The sequence below is a fragment of the Aythya fuligula genome, chromosome Z (genome assembly GCF_009819795.1).
Source record: "Aythya fuligula isolate bAytFul2 chromosome Z, bAytFul2.pri, whole genome shotgun sequence".
Lineage (NCBI taxonomy): Eukaryota > Metazoa > Chordata > Aves > Anseriformes > Anatidae > Aythya > Aythya fuligula.
The window spans coordinates 28,909,863-28,928,618 of record NC_045593.1 but is presented as its reverse complement, the minus strand read 5'-3'; positions in this window follow the sequence as shown (position 1 = coordinate 28,928,618).

The window sequence follows — 18,756 nt, the reverse complement described above, 5'->3', positions numbered from 1 at the left end:
AATACATATGAAGTGGAAAACACTTCTAGAAAAGTAAACAAGAGCTTTTTTTGTTGTTGTTGCTTTTTTTTTTTTTTCCTTAGAAAACAGATGGTACAGTGCAGCATCAGATAATGTATTAATGTCAAAATAAGAGAGCCCCAGTAAATTTCCAAAGTAAACAAAAAGTAGATTATTATCTAAAGTAAAAAAAAAAAAAAAAAAAAAAAAAAAAAAAAAGGCCAGAAATTTGAAGTAGAACTAGTTTGATATCAAATCAGTGGGAGATGAACAGAACTGAGTATGAAACATTTTTAATTGACTTGGAAGTTAACCAAATTATAAGCAGCGTACAGTCTACTTATAAATTAAAGGCGAACCATGAATGGTGCATTTTTTTACTCAGTTACACTCACAAAGATGTAAAGTGGTCAGCTTTGTTGAGTCTTAAAGCAAAGTATACAAAATAATGCTGAAAAAGACTATAAATTCAAGCCCAAATGAAGTAATCTGTCTTTGCTGGTGATCCCGTAAACATACTATCATATGAAGTACCACTGGAGACGGAATTCTCATCATTTTTGGCATGCAGACTTCTTAATCTAGTATATAAATACAAAATGAGGAAGTTTTTTCAGCCAAGCTAACAAATATCAGGTGGCAGATACCAGCCTAGATATTGTCACTCAACCCCACATAAAAACTATGGTTCAAACCACTCCTCCACTGTTCATTTTGCTAGCAAAGACCATCATGTTTGTGCCTAGAATTTTTATCTAAAATCACTGATGTTCCATCTTTGGAAACTCCTTCCACATCTGGTTTCAGCTGAAGAGATCACTTCAACACCGCCTCTTGATTTGCTGTGGAATTATCTGCTTTAAGAAAGAGATTTTCCAAGAAAAATACATATATCTGCTAATTTTACATACAAACTGTGGGTTACAGGTCTCTGTAAAACTAGCCTAAATCAATGTAGTCCTTTTCATAAGCAAACTGCAGCCATATCTTTTGATGAAACATGGAGCACCAGGACTCAAAAATAGCTGTGAAATTACCCCTCCCGCATGCCCAATATTAAAGCTTCTTCTGATGTAGGTTCTGTGTTTACTTTTAAATTGTCTCTTGGAGATGAATCCTCTTAAAAAGTGGAAGAAATTCTTCACTCAGAGTGGAGGTAGTGAGGCACTGGCACGGGTTGCCCAGAGAGGCTGTGGATGCCCCATCCCTTGAAGTGTTCAAGGCCAGGCTGGGTGGAGCTCAAGGCAGCCTGGTCTGGTGGGAGGTGTCCCTGACCATGGCAGAGATGGATCTTTAAGGTCCTTTCCAATCCAACTCATTCCTTGATTTTATTTTATGCTGATAAGATAGGCTTGCAGTGTAAGAATTTTTTTTTAAATATACCTGGGATACTGGAGGCAGTCACATCTGTCCAAGAACACTCTCTCTCGCCCCCTTCCTGCCTCGTAAAGTCCTGTCTCTCACATGCAATGCTGTAGAGAATGGGATGTTTACACAAAGACCTACTCTCTCCATCTAACTTCAAGCACCTCTGGCCCATGCCATATGGTTGGCAGACCCCTGATAATAGACAGAAGACAAGTACCTACCTCCACAGACGAGTAGCTCAGCTGAAACCCAGATCCTCTCCAGGGGCCACTGACCTTTATGCAATGGGTATCAAGTGTCTGCATTCCTGCTTTGGATAACACAAGTGCTTAAAGCAGTTGGGAAGAAGCCAAGTGCCATGAGGATGGCTGTAGACCAGCAGCCATTTTGTTCTATGGCACAACTCCTTTTCTTTCCCAGAGAACACAAAGGACTTAACCCACGGAGGTGTACAGCTTTGGCTGTGCTGACAGGTGTGGGGCAGTGATGCTGAAAGAGAAGAAAATCAGCTTAGGGAAGAAAATAAATGATGAACCTTCATACCACTGTGAGGTTGGGCAAGGGAAGAGAAAACACCAAGATATATGGTATACATTTATGTTTACTACTCAGCAAATGTTGTAGTGGGTTTACGTGGCAAGGTTTTGGTAGCAGGGGACCATAGGGGTGGTTTCTGTGAGAAAGATCTAGAAGCTGCCCCATGTTTGGTAAGGACCCCATTGTTTTCCAGAGCTGAGCCAATAAGCGATGTTGTTTTGCGCCTCTGTGAGAGTATATTTAAGACAGGGAAAAAAACGCTGTGCCACACAGCAGCCGGGAGAGTGAAGGGAGTGAGAAACAGCCTTGCAGGTGCCAAGGTCAGTGTAGAAGGAGGGGGAGAAGTGCTCCAGGCGCCGGAGCAGAAGTCCCCTGCGGCCTGTGGTGAGGACCATGGTGAAGCAGGATGTCCCCCTGCAGCCCATGGAGTACCACGGTGGAGCAGGGTTCCACGCTGCAGCCCGTGGAGGAGACCACGGTGGAGCAGGTGGCCCTGCACTGATGGAGGCTGCTGCCTGTGGAAGACCCCTGCCGGAGCAGATTCCGGGCCGGACCTGTAGCCTGTGGAGAGGAGACCACGCAGGAGCAGGTGACCTGGCAGGAGCTGCTGCCCGTGGGGGAGCCAGGTTGGAGCAGTTTTCTCCTGAGGGATGGACCCCGTGGTACAGACCCATATCTGGAGCAGCTCTGGAAGAGCTGCTGCCTGTGGGAAGCCCACGCTGGATCAGTTCATCAAGGACTGCATCCCGTGGGTGGGACCCCACAGCACAGGGGACGAGAGTGACCGAGAAGGAGCGGCAGAGAAGAAGTGCTGTAGACTGACCATAACCCCCATTCCCCTGTTCCCCTGCGCCGCTCGGGGGGGAGGAGGTGGAAGAGGGTGGATGGGGGGGAAGGTGCTTTTGTTTTTTGTTTTTTTTTTCTTTTGTTTCTCACTTCTCTAGCTTGTTAGTAATGAGCAATAAACCTTACTATCTTCTTATGCTGAGTCTGTTTTGCCCGTTACAATAATTATTGCATGATTTTCTCATCCTTATCTCAACCCTTGAGCCCTTTTAACATATTTTCTCCCCATTCCTCTTTGAGGAGGGGGAGTGAGAGAGTGGCTGTGGTGGAGCTCGGCTGCCCACTCGAGCGGAACCACGACAAATGTCTGTCCTAATCATTTAGGAAATGCAGTTCTGAGCTGGGGCGTGCATGAGTGGCACCCTCCCTTGCAAACCATTTGGGTCAGAGAGAGCAGAACTGGAGGCAGAGGCACAGCTGGCTGGAAGTGGGGAGCCTGAGGCTGCATAGACTGCCAGCTGGCACAGGGAGGCTTGCTCCAGGCTAGTCTGTTGTGAGCCTGAGAGAGACGCCTTCTCCTCATCAACACAACTTGCTGGGATGCCACATCAGCTCCTGGCGAAATACACATTCCTGCCGTGGCCACACATTAGGTTGAAGTTCTGGCTAGAAGGGGATAGCTGGATTTGCAGGGTTGGGATCAGGAAAGCCAAGGCACAGATGGAACTGAGCTTGGCAAGGGATGCAAAGAATAACAACAATGGATTCTACAGGTACATTGGACAGAAAAGAAAAGACAGGGGGAGTGCATTCCCTCTGATAAACAAGAAGATAACGACAGACATAGAGAAGGCTGAGGTACTCAATAACTTTGCCTCTGCCTTCATTGCCAGTCAGGCTTCCAATGTCTCTTGCTTCCCTGAATCTGTAGATGAGGGCTGGAGGAACAAAGTCCCTCCAACTGTAAGAAAAGAGAAGCTTCAAGAACACCTGATGAAACCAAACAAGTACAAGTCTATAGGACCTGATACTACACATCCCAGGGTCCTGAAGGAATTGGCTGATGGAGAAGCTTGAGAACTAGGACAAGCTTGAGAACTAGGCCCATGAGAATGAAATGGAATTCAACAAGTCTAAGTGCAAGGTGCTGCATATGGGTTGGGGTTGGACAGACTGGGAGAAGAACTCACTGATATCAGCCCTGCAGAGAAGGACTTGAGGGTTCTGGTGGGCAAGAAGTTTGACATGAGCCAGCAGTGTGTGCTTTCAGCCCATAAGGCCAGCTGTGTGCTGGGCTGCATCAACAGAGGGGTGGCCAGCAGGTGGAGGGAGGGGATTGTGCCCCTCTGCTCTGCCCTTGTGAGGCCCTACCTGGAGTGCTGTGTCCAGGTCTGGGGCTCCCAGCACAAGAATGATGTGGGTCTGTTAGAATGAGTCCAGAGGAGGGCCATGAGGATGATCAGAGGGCTGGAGTGCTCTCCTGTGAAGAAAAGCGAAGAGAGCTGGGGCTGTTCAGCCTGCCGATGAGAAGGCTCCAGGGAGAGCTCATTTCAGCCTTTCAGTACTAAAAGGTGGCTTATAAAGAAGATGGAGAACAACTTTTTACTTGGGCAGATAATGACAGGACAAGGGGGAATGTTTGAAAATAAAATGGGAGATTAAAATTAGATGTTAGGAGGAAATTCTTCACTCAGAGGGTTGTGAGGCACTGGAACAGGTTGCCCAGAGAAGCTGTGGATGCCCCATCCCTGGAGGTGTTCAAGACCAGGCGGGATGGGGTTTTGAGCAACCTGGTCTGGTGGGAGGTGTCCCTGCCCATGGCAGGGGGGTTGGAACCAGATGATCTTTAAGGTCTCTTTCAACACAAGCCAGTTTATGATCTGTGAAAGCATAGTCTCAGGAGAGATGAGGATGCTGGGCAGGACTGCAGTTAGGGCGGGTTTGCAGGCTGTAAGGTAGCAGGCATCATCAGCCTTTCTGTTCTGTCTGTGGATATTGCCAGGATTTTCCTGGAGGCTTTGGGATTGCTGTAGGTTTTCTCCTTCTGTTACTTAGGAGCTTTCTGCATGAAATGAGGTGAATTTGAGAGCATGCAGTCCCAGTCAATTTTTCTGTCCCAACACTCTGTAGCAGTAGTAGTAGTAGCACCTGTAGTAGTAGTAGCACCAACCACAGTTAAGTAATAACCTGTTCTTCTACCAGCAATGGTCAGAAACTTTGGGGTCTAAACTTTCACAATTTGAGAATCATGACACTGGTGGTATCTTTCACCAAGTAAGATTCATACTCTTTTAATAACTTTTGAGGCACAATTAATTGTAAGAGAAAACAATAATCAGGCAGGGACAAAACTTACACCATTTTTACTTCAAGCTAACTAGTCTCTAAACCATGACAGCTTTCACTGGGATGGCTCCAGTGTAACAAATCTCAAGCAAGATTATCCATATCACAGGAGGATCAGGCCTACCCAGCTCACCTTGGACACTAATACAAGAAAAGAAAGATAGTTTCTTGTCTTTCTTTCTTAAGACTAGGAATTTGTTTCATTCTGCAATGTTGTACAACACAAGCAGAAGAAATAACTAATGTAATTAGCTACCAGAAATGCCTCCAGAAATGGTCTTAATGTCTTATGTGTAGATGAAGATATCTTCCTCCCTGTGTCACTGCCTGGGGAGGATACAGCCTCACTGATGAAATTTGCTCAGTGCACTTTCATGATTTCTTGTTCTTTCCTTGGACAGCAACACCTCCTGTTGCAGACCTTGCTCATATGAGCCAAACTGCCAGACATGTTCTGCCATGGTGCTGGCAGGGACCTCTGAAGGTGACTTCTGGGAAGACATCCTTGTCTGAGTTAGGGGACAGTTAGGAGGAATCAACACAAACTAGCAATAAAGTGATAATAGCAACCAGCCACTTTAACCCTTGATAGTAAGACTAGCATGTAATAACGTACTCCTGACTGAAAGAAAAGGAATCAGCAGTAGGACAGGAGAGTAGATGCTTGCCTGCTGTGCTGACAGAGTCTGTCAAGCAACAGCTACTGAGCTCCCTATTTCATCCCTGAAGATCCAGCTGAGCTCAAAAGCTAGACGTAGTCTGATGTTTCTTTGAAAGGCTGAGTAACAATAATCAAGCTTGGCATTTACATAGTGCTTCCACCTTTGGTGTTTTACAGACATTAATCAATCAATCCTTGTGTTTCCCTGAGGAGCAAAAAACTAAAACATCCCTTCTAGTGAATGAGGAAATTGAGAAAGAGGAGCTAAATGCCTTCCCCAAGGCTTACAGAGATCCAGTCTCAGCAGAGGCTGCTGAACTCATGAGGCTTTGTTACCCCCAGCAGCACCCACACTTGCTAGCCCATGCCTTCCCGTTGTAGCATAATTGCAACAGAAATGCTTCCTTCCTCTGCATGTGTTTGCTGAGACCAGGGCAGCAGCATCCCATTCTCAAGTATACCAGTCGATGTGGTCATGCCACTGCCAAGATAATTTACAGTAGGTACAAAAGATTGTTCTTAGAGTGTTAAAAAGATAGATGGACATAGCAAGGGCTTATTAAAGACTAAGCCACACTAATAAAATGCAAAGGTTGTCATTTACAATGGAACAACCTATGATTTAAAGGCAGTGGCCAAATATTGGATCATCTTATATATTGTTAATAAATCAGAACAAGCAAGGCACAGAATATCAGGCATAGAAATTAAAGCTCTTATCTAATAGCTCCCTCAGGTAAGGACTCCAGAATTTCTGTGCTAGGTAAACCCCAAAACCTACATGCAAAACTTTGTCACATACACTGTCTGTTTCACATAGGGTCTGCCAGTGCTAAAATGTCTCAGGGGTGATATTTTGTGGAGAAAGTCCTGCTACAATCCCTCTTTTGGGTCAGTTTGCTAAGGTGTCTGTAGTCAGGTGCAAAAAGGCTCTGCAAACAGGTTATGCACAACTTGACAAAGTGTCTGGCAAGCATTTATTGACTGACTTTCACAAAAGTCAGCTAGGATTTTGTGAGCTACAAGACAGACGTACGTTTACCACCTATTATTGCAAGGCATTCAAGGAGCCTTTACTCTTTGCTGACCCCACAGTCAACACCTTTGGGGAGAGCACCCTAGAGCAATACCTGGGCATTACAAACCCAACATCTTCCACCAGCTCCATTAGCACCACAGACACCCAACTGTTCAGCAACCATCTTCCCCATTTCTTTCCATTAGGAGTTTATTCCTCCTCGTGTCCCTACCCTTGCTTTCAAATTCATGCACTACATTGATCCCCTGACCATATTGTTCTTTTTTATTCTTATTTCTTATTTTCTACCTACATTTACACTGTTCTTTGTCACAGGTCAGCATCTTTGCCAGCAGTCTGAGCTGAGGTTATGTGTCCTGTCAGGAGCAGAGTTGGGCCTCACATCCCTGGAGCGCAAGCAGCTGAACTCTGGAGGTTGAAAGGCTTCCACAGGGGAGTAGCAGAGATAGGAGAAAAGTCCCTTTTGTGGCACTGTCATAGTTCACAAACTGCTCTGTACTTTTTTGGAAAATATATGGCCTCAGATATTAGCCATGCTCACACACTTGATGTTAGGCTGTGCACTGATTTACTCCCAGGGCAGTTCAGCTGAAGTATGAGACTATGAGTGAGGCAAAGAAGGATAGCATATGAGCACCTGAAAAAATATTCTTATACAGGCTGTAGTTCTCTACAGACTTAAGGGAAGGAGGAAAAAGGTGTGTGTGGGGGGGGGGGGGGGGGGGAAGGGGGCAAGGAAAGGGGCATTTGTGTTTTAAGAGCACAGGCATTCCTCAGTGCATGTATCTATGCTTATCACTGCCTTCTGCAGTAGCAGAACTGAACTCGGTGTGGCTATTTATCTGAGTACATCATAGCAAGCATGCCTATAAGTTTGCAACCTTTAGTGTTTCACCTTTAGCAAGTTGGTTCTTGAGGCACCGACATTCTATCCATGATCTTGAATCACGTCATCTTCTGGTAATCAACAGAAAAAGTTCTTTATGCAGAAACCATGAAGTCCTGAATACCTCCAAGCAGGTGTATCCTTCAGTCTTTGGATAGCTGGGTTATACTGGTGAATACAACAATAGTCTCCAGCTGGGGTTTAAAGACATACATCCCCCTGAGAATGGTGTGCTGTGTGTCAGATCATCCTGTCAGTTTTATCACCATTTAAGTTTTGCAAATAAAAGAACACTTAAAAGCTACAGATTCACAATAGTGAAAGAAATTTACAAAAAAGATCAAATAGAAAATGCATTGTTAAGCTTGTATTTAATGAAGAAGATTTTTCTTGGCTACTGCAGTGCTGCTGGTTGCCTATGATTCTGACTAATCTGTCCCTGTAGCGTCCTTTAAGGCTGGCATGACCTGGAGAGTTTTAGATCTGTATCTTTTCTGCTTTTATGGCTAATGATGACTACAGGAGCCAGCTCTGACAATTCCTTTGGGCAATCCGTGTTCTTTTTTTCCCCACCATAGGCAAAAATACCTCCTCCTCTTCTGCCCATCTTCTGGTTTGTTTGACCCTTACATATAAAAAACAGCTGTTGATGTGCTGTATGTTACAAAAAATGAGCTTGGCTCATTATTGTCTTCTTTCCATTAAGGTCTTTTAATTAATATTTCTATTGTGTACCTTAATTAGAGCATTGCTAGCTTCAAGCATAAACACTATTCGTAATTTACAAAGTCTTTTAAGACACAGTGGTACAGCTTTACAAATCATATATTCAGGAACTTATTAATCAGATAATGATCATGTTTTATGAACATGGAAATCAATTCACTCTCATCATTATACAAAATCTCACCATGATCTGTTGATCTAAATGAATGGAAAAACTAGAAAGTAAATTATCTTGATTAGGGAAAACTTTAACCCTCAGTAGTTTTGGGTACGCACAACACTACAGTGATACCAGTATCCTCTAATATTCATTCAGTTAAAAGCTGTACTATGAATTTTTGCTACTTCCAAGTGAAGTGCCGCTGTGTGCCTGATCTGACATGTTCCCCTAATGCACCAATTCAACAGAACTTACATTATAGAACAGACCTTATAGATCTGGTGTTTCCCCTGGAATCCCCATTTAATGCCTTCAAACCACAGGATAAACTGTTCAATTTTCCTAGTTCAAGATTTATTTTATGCAGTTACAAAACCTTTGGTGCCCTCCAGCCAGTTCTCAAATGAGAAAATACACTTGTCTCCTTTCAGCCAAATTAGTCTAGGGACACAGAACAGGAGAGGCATTTATTATTTTACACCCTTGAGAAGTCCTCCTCATTAGATTCATAAAGATTTTTTGCATTCTTTGTGTTGGTTGTGTACAAAGCTTATGAGCTTGTGTGAGAGAAAAAGCCAACCTAACAGAGTTAACGAACCAGGAAGGGGGTCAGCTCCTTTATTTCAGCAAGGCAAATAGCTGCAACCTTTCTAAAGGAAGGGAGTGTAGTGTGGGAGTGCTGGGCACTAACATCAAGTCTTGCTGTGTGAGAGTCCTCTGTCTCCTAGGACCTCAAAGAACTCCACCAAAGTGAGTGTAATTATTTCCACTCTTAGCACAGCACCTTGGAAGAGAGATGACACTGTCTCCAGCAAACGGAAGTGAGGCCCAGACACACAAGCCTATCTTTCCTGACAAGACGTGTTATCAACCTGAAACTCTCCTTTAGTTTTTGTTTTCCAGTCATCTGTATGACATGCTCTTCTCTCAAAGATCAAGACTCATGTCAGGAACAGACATTTTATAAAATCTCTTCTAAACCGTGTTTACACTGGTTCGAGTCTCTGTCCCCTCTAGTGGCTGTAACATGTATTGAGGTGCATGGATCTGAGCTAAGGGAGATGTTCAAGCAAAATGACTGCAGAGCCACCAATAACAGTTCCAAACCCAGGTGGCAAAAGGTTAAAGGGGAGCAGTCAAAATGAAGGCCAGTGTAAACTTTTGCAACACCAGAGGGTGAAGATTAAAACCTAATGCTGGATGTGAAGACTGGAAAGTGAGTGAGCAGAGTAAGAAAAGCAGAACAACACAGTGGTAAGGAGATGGCTTTTGCGTTACTGTTTTGAACAGGCTGTGGGTAATTAAGCTACATGTTCCTTTACATCCCTTTAGAGCTGCAGCCTGGACAAATGATGAAGGAGACAATATGCAAGGGCCTCCATGTAAGGAGGCTCTTGTATCTGTCTTTAATAGTCAGACCAGTTATCCTTGGGGTACTCAGCCTCCTGACCTGGAAGTCTGGGACAAGGAGCACAAGAAACACCCTCAGCAATTCAAGTGGAAACAGTTAGAGAATGGCTACTCCACCTGGACTGTCACACATTCATGGGGCCAGATGGGATCCACCTGAGGGTGCCGAGAGAGCTGGCAGGTGTGATTGCTGAGCCACTTTCCATCATCTATCAGCGGTCTTTGTCATATAGAGAGGTTCTGGATGACTGGAGGCAATCACACAGCATATGCAGGACAACTGGAGGGTGAGGCCCAGTCAGCATGCGTTTATGAAAGGCAAGTCCTGCCTGATGAACCTCATCTCCTTCTATGACCAGGTGACCCACATGGTGGATGAGGGAAAGCCTGCTGACATAGTCCACCTAGACTTCAGCAAGGCCTTTGACATGGTCTCCCACAGTCTTCTCCTGGAGAAACTGGCAGCCCATGGCTTGGACAGGCACACTCTTTGCTGGGTTAGAAACTGGCTGGACAGCCAGGCCCAGAGAGTGGTGATGAACAGAGTGAAATCCAGCTGGTGACTGGTCACCAGTGGTGTTCCCCAGGGGTCGGTGTTGGGGCCCATCCTCCTTAATATCTTTATTGATGATTTGGATGAGGGAATTGAGTGCTCCCTCAGAAGTTTGTAGATGACACCAAGCTGGGGGGAAGTGTCAATCTGCCAGAGGGTAGGAAGGCCCTGCAGAGGGACCTGGACAGGATGGGTCTATGGGCAGAGGCCAATGGGATGAGGTTCAACATGGCTAAGTGCCAGGTCCTGCACTTTGGCCACAACAACCCCATGCAGTGCTACAGACTTCGGGCAGAGTGTCTAGAAAGCTGTGCAGAGGAAAAGGATCTGGGAGAGTTGGTCGATGCTCACCTGAACATGAGCTGGCAGTGTGCCCATGTGGCCAAGAAGGCCAACAGCATCCTGGCTTGTATCAGGAATAGTGTAGCCAGCAGGGCCAGGGAGGTGATCGCCCCCCTGTACTCAGCTCCCAGGTGGTGAGGCTGCACCTTGAGTGCCATGTTCAGCTTTGGGCCCCTCACTGCAAGAAGGACATCAAGACCCTGGAGCATGTCCAGAGAAGGGCTATGAAGCTGGTGAAGGGCCTAGAACACAAGTCCTGTGAGGAGTGGCTGAGGGAACTGGGGTTGTTTCTTCTCAGAAAGAGGAGTTGGGTGTTGGAACAGGTTGCCCAGGGAGGTGGTAGAGTCACTGTCCCTGGAGATGTTTAAGGAAAGGTTGGACCTGGTGCTTAGGGACATGGTTTAGTGGGTGATACTGGTGGTAGGGTGATGGTTGGACCAGATGATCTTGGAGGTCTTAGCAACTTTGTTTTTCCAACCTTAATGATTCTATGATTCTCTCTATATATGTATGTCACAATATTGATAATATATATATATATTAAATGTGTTGTATGTAATTTTTATATGCACAATTATTTATGTATGTTTGTTTATGCAATCTGGATTGCTTGGAAAATTTGAACTACTCATGCAAAATATTATTTAATGTGACTATTTAATATATTGTCATGGTCTTAAAAAGATGACCTACAAGTATTGCCAACATCAGTAAGGGCTACAGTGTGGTTGGCAAGGTGGGATGTAGAGAGGCTCCAGTAGGAAACTCATTGTGGGATCCAGCTGGGATGGTATTCATTTCCTTCACAGCAACTGGTGAGGTTTTGTGTTTAGGATTTCTTACCAAAACAAAGTTGCTAAGACACCAATGGTCTAGCTATTCATGCACCAGTGTTTTGGCTATTGCTGAAAAGTGTTTGCACAACATGAAGAATGTCTCTGTTTCTTACACTGTCCCTCCAGGACACCTAACCTGAATTGACCAAAGAGATATTCCATGCCACACAACGCTGTGCTTCCACCTCTAAAAAATGTACCCATATCCTGAATGAGTAAAATATGCAGAGTTTGTAAACATGAGCTATGTGCCTACAGCTCATTTGGAACAAGAAGAAAAGTAGCTGTGGCTAAGCCTAAAAGTAACATGTGTAGTGCATTCAACACATAAGGGTAACTTTTTTTAATCTATGCAGTGGGCAAGCACAGATGCAGCCTTTCTTTATTATTATTTTTTGGGTAATGAAGCCTAAGCTAGGTAACTTCCTGAAGGACAGCTTTCACCCACATGGAGGACAGTAGGGGTACACACCTCTCTCTCCACATCCAAATCCACCTTGGACACCTGACAGAAAACAAGACTACAGACTTTTTCAGTGGTGCCCAGTGAAGGAACAAGAGACAGCGGGCACACACTGAAACCCAGGAGGTTCTGTCCAAATGTCAGGAAACACTTTGGTAACACTTCTTTACTGTGCAGGTGACAGGTTGCTGCACAGGTTGCCCAGGGTTGATGTGGAGTCTCTCTCACTGGAGATCTTCAAAAGCTGCCTGAACATGATCTTGGGCAACCTGCTCTGGGTGTCCCTGCTTGGCAGGGGGTTGGACCAGATGGCCTCCAGAGGTCCCTTCCAACCTCAGAGACTCTGTGATTCTGTGATCTTCAACAGCAGTGAGCGTGCTGTGATCTCTAAATGTCCCAGTTGTGTCAATAACTGCTAATTCACCACACCACTCTACCTGGAATGCCCTTAGGGTGATGGCAGCTGGAGCTATGACCTGGGAAGTGAAATAATACATGGTAAACCTTACTGGGGTTTGGCTTAAATGGAAATTTAATAGCCATAACAAGTTAAATTATACCCTGCCTTTTCCTGCATCTAGTCTTACTCTAACTGTTATTATGTTTACACAACATTACATCACAAGTGTTTGTTAATTGTTTTCAATATAATGAACTTTTTGAACTTTGTACTTGTGTTTATATGCAAAATAAATAAATAAATAAATAAATAAAAGGTCAGCTGAAAACCATTGTCTCTTCCAGGCTTTCTGTATATGAGTTATGTGTTATTCTATTTATTGTAAGAATAATAAGGATTATATTTCACTGAAGGCTGTAGCATATCATCTATCTTTTTTATACCCCTGGAGAGGTTATTTTGGATTTTGTGGATTCCTAAGGCGGAAGATTGAACAGTATTATCAAGCTCAAATGGTCCTTTTTTTTTTTATGATTTTTTTTTTTTTTTTCATGAGTTCGTGAGCCTCCTGGTCTTTACTTTACACAGGTTGCTAATCCTGCTGCTGTTAGCAGTCAAAGACAAAGAGGCAGAGAGATGTCAGGTAACTGCTGCATGTGTCATAGGACAGAGGAGGCACTTAGCAACTGCAGTGCTGTTGCAAGCCTTTGAATTTTGTACATTACAGCTCTCATCCCCAAAAGTTCAGTCCAGTATTTTACAGAAGACACAAAGGGATTTTGCCATGTGATTTTGCCAGTGTCTCATACACAGATACATGCACATTCATGCAGATCGAGAGCTGGAAAAAAACACTGGTGGACAAGCAAAGTAATCTGCAGATTTGCATTTTTTGAAACATCATTTTTGTCCAACAAGAGTTAACCATCTTTTTGTTGAGAAACCTCAGACAGTTGTGTGTGATTTTTCAGCACCCAGTAAAGGTACAATAAGCAGAGAGTCAGATCTGGATTAACATAATACATTCAGTGAGATTCTAAGTATCTCAACAACACAATCATTTCTATCTCTATCCTCAGGGAGTTTAATTATTAATACTGAATACTTTCTGAGAAGGCTCAAAAGTGCTTTGTCATTGATGAAAGTAGAAAGTCCCCAAATACAAAGATTTACATATGTACCTGAGATTCTAGGTGGCTGTTCAAACTCCTTGGGCTTGTCTATTTTTCCTGACCTACCAGTATATGTTTATTTACACCCTTGATTTACTCAAGACATATATGTAACACAGAGTATTAATATTTCATAATGTAATCTTGCAACAAAAGCATTTTTCCAAGAGACACCAAAGACTTCCTATTTCAAAATGGTCTGGTAACAAGAATTACAAAAGCATGTGAAACTGAAACAGAGTGGGGCTAAAGAGCTGCAGCAAATGAAAAAGCTCTTACTCTTGAAAGAATTTATTTGACCAAATCATGAGAAGCCTCTGGGAGAAAGATAACAGTGGCCATTAGTTCGGTCATTTCCAGATATAACAATGAAACAAAAGGTACAATAAGAATAACAACCTTCTCAGTGGAAAGTTATGTGTTTGGTGTGTTCCCGATTCACTATTCCTTTTTTTGACACTACTCTTATTCCTTAGATGTTATTTGTAGAAGTGATTCCTTTGTGCTACCTCTGACCACCTGCTCTTGGAAGCCTGATATTTAAATTTTGCATCATTCTCTCTGAAGTTTGTACCTCACTTTAACATCATTCAGTATGTATGTAAGAGCCTCTAAGTGCTGAGGAGTGACAATCTGGCTGCCCAGCACTTGGCAGGAATTGTCAATAATGTCCAGACTTTTTAAGTAACGGAGCAGAGGCACTGCACCATCGCATGGTTATTTTTCTTCCCTCCCAAAGATCCCAGAGTTTTCCCAGCCTGGCCTAGATATGAGAAGGGAGAAATCCCAGAGACATTTTCAAAGCCAAGTCTCCAGCATGATTAGACAGGTTTGGTTGCTTTAAAATGAGCTGGTAGAGGCGGGGGATAGGGAATTGAAACTGTTTTGAAGCAATAGCAACCTCGACTCCCACAATGGGGTGCAGAGATATGTGATATACTGTGATTATTGGAGTTTGGAGTCTTCCTCTTCATACCACAACATTTTTCACTCTTTTTGGAAACAGCATTACATTACAGGTGTTATAACTTTTCTTCAGAATCAGACTGGCCAGGGAGCTGTAAATCTAAATCATGGCTGCCCTCAGGAAACCTGCCAGCCTGTAAACACAATGAAATGAGTGAGATGAAAGCATCTGAGTGAGAAAATGAATTTTAGGCATTCCACTGAAGTCTATTTATTTTTTACAGTCTGGCCAACAATCTAGAAGGAACAGCTGGGAAGAACATACTAATTCCTAGTGACTAATTCTAGGAAGCTTACCTTAAGCTTGAAGTCTTTGCACAGAGGTCCAAGAGGGAAGAAAAATCTTATTCCCTTAACATCCTTCATATTGTTTCCATGTTGCAAAGGCACAGTATGCTACCTTAAATAGTAAGCTTTTCCACTTCTGAAAGCGTATTTGATCAAACTGACAAAGTTTCCAGTGAGGAGTTGATGCTGAAACGTAAGTGAAGGTACGGGCTGGCCACAATAGTAAGTACTCAAGACACTGTTTTGCAGCATATTTTCTTCCCTGCCATAATCTGCTTTCAAAAGGCTTTATATATGGCGGTCTCTCTTCTCAGACATTTATGCTCACAGCTCCAGCCTAGCAGGAGCAGGTGAACTCAAGCCAACAATGTGGGAACAATTCAGGATTTTTTTCATCTTCCTTCATCTGAACCCCAGCAGAGGTTCATTTTTAGATTAAAAATAAAAAATAATAAAAAAAAAATCTAAGATACAAAATACTGTCATTCATTAACGAGTTTACTTCCACCTCTTCTCTGTTATGTTTCATTTTTACACATACCTTTGTGTCATCTGGGCACAATGAATGAAGCCAAGCCAATGAAAGAACATTTCCTGTCCAGATTGTTACAGACTATGAGTCTCATGTTAGCTCATTCTCACCACATTTCCAGAGCACTTGCACAGATTCCGGAGAGTGGAAGTGCATCCAAGAAACACCCAGTGCTAACTTTGCCAAATGTGTCTGGCTGTTTAGCGGTATGAAGAGTCACTTGGATTCCTATAATATCTTTCAGACAATGTCCATATCTCAGACACTAGTTCCACTCAACACACACACTGGCATACCCACTTCCTATAGTCCTTATGGCACTCCTGGATACTTTATAGGTACTATTCCATTTCCATCTCCCTTACAAATCTCCCTGTGAAGAAGGTCATGAGGGTTTGCAAAGGAAAGGAAAGTTCTCTCTCCACCAGAAGCAAGACTAACTACTTGTCCACCAACACATTCCCGTTTCCAAAAATGGAAAGAACAAGCTGCTTCTTATTTAGTCCTGTCAGGCTCATTTTGCCACAGATGTGCTCAGGCAGTACTAGATCCTGTCTCCTCTTAGAGCTGTGGCATCTGAAAGCTGGGCTAGCAAGTTTCACACTGAGTATGAGTGACCACACTTCTTTTTTGGTGGGTTACTAGCTACTGTCTTGACTACATGGGAAACCTGTTTGTATGGGGACCTGAAAGTGAAAAATATGTGTATAGCCAGATCGAGCTTCCCTCTTTTGAGAGGGTATGGAGAAGAAATAACACCTGGAAAGAGACTAACTGGCATATGAGCCTGGTTCTTTTCAAGAAGGGTAAAGTAAGAGCTACCATGTGTATGAACATGATGAAGAAATTCAAATTAGCCGTTGATTGCCCTAGAAAACAGACTTCCTGAATAAGCAGCCGTGGTTTGCTTTCTGAGCAGATGTTGTTCAGTGCTGGTAAACCAGATGTATAACACAGAATGTTCTTCTTTGTCTTTTGCGTTTTCTGTCTTTGGATGATGGTTTTAGTTTTTCCAAAGGGAGAGACTGGAATTCAGACATTTTAATCAAATATTTAATTCAAATATTTTATTATTTTCTGAAAAGAAGTCACTCCTTGCTGTCTTTCCTAATACCCTTGTACTCAGGTGTGGAAATATAATATGTTTACCATGCAGCAATTCTAAACTGGTATCCAGTATGCACCAATTTTGAGGTTTTGACCTTTGAGCAACAACTAGTTTTAATTAAGGAATCCTTATTAAATAAATAATGATGTGTCTGAAAGTCATAGAGTCTCAACAGCTTGTAAGACATTAAATATCTAAAAATTGTGTGTGTTCATACAGACATACATGCCTACACAATTTTCAAATACTTGATGTATTCTGAAATTGATGTCATTATCTGTGAGTATATAAAAATATGTATATACATATTATATATGATAGTAATAAAAATAGATAGATATAACACTTTACAGAAATCAAGAAGCAGCAACATGTCCTGCTTAGAAGTACGTTACAGAGCAGTAACAGTAAATCTATCCACCTGTCCAATGCACAACATTTTGAGAAAGGCTAGTGTAATGATTTCAAAAACCATTTATGTTTCTTGATCATATTGTAAGTCGCTATGATTAAGTCATTAAAAACATATAGGACAAAATCTTTCAATATATTAATGTCTGAAGCATAATGTGCTTACATAAAGTTTATCTACTTTAAGAAATTTCTGATGTTAATGGATCTAAAATAGTTTTTGAACATTTTAAAGAAAATTTTAAAGCTCATGCATCTAGATAGGTCAATCACAGGTGAAAACCTGAGGATTCCAAATGATGTCTAGTGAGTTTCCTTCTAATTCTTTATGTTATGTAGAAAAACACTGAAAATTACAGAACATAGTGGTACATCCTGGAAGCTGGAGATGCTGCTGCACAGTCACTTCTGGATCCGTGGTTTAGCTCAGTATTCAGCCCTGTGGTAACTGAGGTTGCAGCTTTTGAGAATTAGCTCCAGCTCTACAGCTGTATTTCAGCACTTACCTCATATGTGATACTAAGATGGTCTGTATGAACAATTTCACAGCTTGAGTCTATTTCATTCTACACAGCACAGATCAATAAATTCAGACTTATACTTCCCAGATCAGATAGTCTTTTGGATATAATAAGAATACAAAGTTCCAGGATTGTACAGAGACATGGACAATCCAATCTAATCCAATCCAATCCAATCCAATCCAATCCAGTCCAATCCAGTCCAATCCAATCCAAGTCAAACCAAACCAATCCAATCCAAGCCAATCCAAATCTCCCACTGGTTTTGAAATGTCTAAAGCTTCATATCCACTTTACGGCTTCTTAATAGCTTATGTCAATTTTATTGAACTTCTCTACAGTTAAAAGAAATCTAATAACATGATCAGTTCACATCTATGTGATTCTTAAACTGTATGAAGAATTAAGCCAGAATAATGAAGTCATTGCTCTGTAGACCAAGCTGAGTAGTTATGCTTTTTCCCCAGGACAAATACTCAGAGTGCAAAGAAAGCAAAAACATGTTTCAAATAAGCTCACTGCATGGTTCTAGCAAATTGTCTGTAAAACTGTGCTCTCTATTAATTTGGATTATGTGTCACTTCTGCGCCTTTCTCACAGATAAAAGGTTTATTTTCCTGTTTGGTTTGTTTGTTTGTTTGTTTTGTTGTTGTTGTTGCATGTCTCTGATTTCTTGATAATTGAAACGAGAAGTGTAGCATACTTAGGAGAGATACTTTCTAAGGTGTTCTTGGCTTAAATCCCTCATGCAAGGCTGGCTGCTCTGAATTCTTTAAAATATGCAACAAGCTGTTGGGCTAATAAACATACTGTGTGCAGTCTGAAAAGTAGGAAAGAAGGAAAAAAAAAAAAGACAGACAGACAAAAAGAAGGAAAGAAGGGAAGGGAAGGGAAGGGAAGGGAAGGGAAGGGAAGGGAAGGGAAGGGAAGGGAAGGGAAGGGAAGGGAAGGGAAGGGAAGGGAAGGGAAGGGAAGGGAAGGGAATGAGTCTATGCCAAATGCTTCACTGGTACTAAAGGGCTAACGTTCTGCTTTTATTCAGAAGTACTTCAGTACTTTTGTGTTCCCAGAAAATAGACGGAAAAATATCAGTGTGACTTCAGATAAGCTCCAGGGTAAGGAAATTTACTGCCCCCTTCAGTACTTCGAAGAAAGTATGTCCTTCAGACGTGCAATTTATTCATTCACGTTTACTTATCTGCTGTGTTGTTCTGATGCAGCACAGTCTGGTTCCTCATCACAGGA